This window comes from Ahaetulla prasina, chromosome 12 (assembly GCF_028640845.1).
Source record: "Ahaetulla prasina isolate Xishuangbanna chromosome 12, ASM2864084v1, whole genome shotgun sequence".
In the NCBI taxonomy this organism is placed as follows: Eukaryota; Metazoa; Chordata; class Lepidosauria; order Squamata; family Colubridae; genus Ahaetulla; species Ahaetulla prasina.
In genome coordinates, this window is record NC_080550.1 from 10,438,936 (window position 1) to 10,440,018 (window position 1,083).

Genomic DNA, 1,083 nt, shown 5'->3' on the forward strand with positions numbered 1-1,083 from the left:
GCGACGTTTCGACGAAGTCTCATTCGTCATCATCAGGCTTCAGCTTCGTGTTTCTGGAAGCAATGTGTGATCGCAGCTGTTTCTTCCTTTTAACTGCTAGTGGGGGTTTGAACTGATTGGGTGGGAGCTTGGCTGTGCTCTGATTGGATGGGGGGTTTTTTGTGCTCTGATTGGATGGGTGTGTGTCCTGTGTTGGTGGGTGCTTGGTTGTGCTCAGTTTAGTCTGTGTTGCAGGGGGATTTGAGCTGGTGAGCTGCATAGCTGTTGTTTGGCTTTGTGGTCGTGCTACATCTTCATAGTGGGTGTCAGTCTGCTGCATGTATGGATTGGAGGGGTTTGAAATGGCTAATGTTGCAGCTGCGGTCTGGCTTCTGGTCCTTGGTCGTGCTTCATGATCAGTGTGGGTTTGGGTCTGCTTTCTGGGTGGATGTGCGGTGGTGACATCCTGTGTGGACCTCGTGAGTGTGGGTCTGGTGTCATTCCTCGTGTTAGGGACTCGTTTGTCAATAAGGGCGGGTTTCCAAATGGCTGGTAGGCGGGAGGTGTATGTATGTATATAGGTATGTATATATATATATGTGTGTGTGTGTGTGTGTGTGTGAAGGTCTTTGGTTGTTCGGGTTTTCTCCCATGTAAAATTGGAAGTGTCTTGGCGATGTTTCGACGAAGTCTCATTCGTCATCATCAGGCTTCAGCTTCGTGTTTCTGGAAGCAATGTGTGATCGCAGCTGTTTCTTCCTTTTAACTGCTAGTGGGGGTTTGAACTGATTGGGTGGGAGCTTGGTTATGATCTGATTGGATGGGGGTTTTTTGTGCTCTGATTGGCTGGGGGGGTGTCCTGTTTGGATGGGGCTTGGTTGTGCTCAGTTTAGTCTGTGTTGCAGGGGATTTGAGCTGGTGAGCTGCATTGCTGTATATATGATGATGAAGGTGTATATATATATATATATATATATATATATATATTTATATATATATATATATATATATATATATATATATATATATATATATATATGTTTTCTGAGGTTTTCGCGGGTGTTTGTATGTAGGTCTTTGGTTATTCGGGTTTTCTCCCGCGTA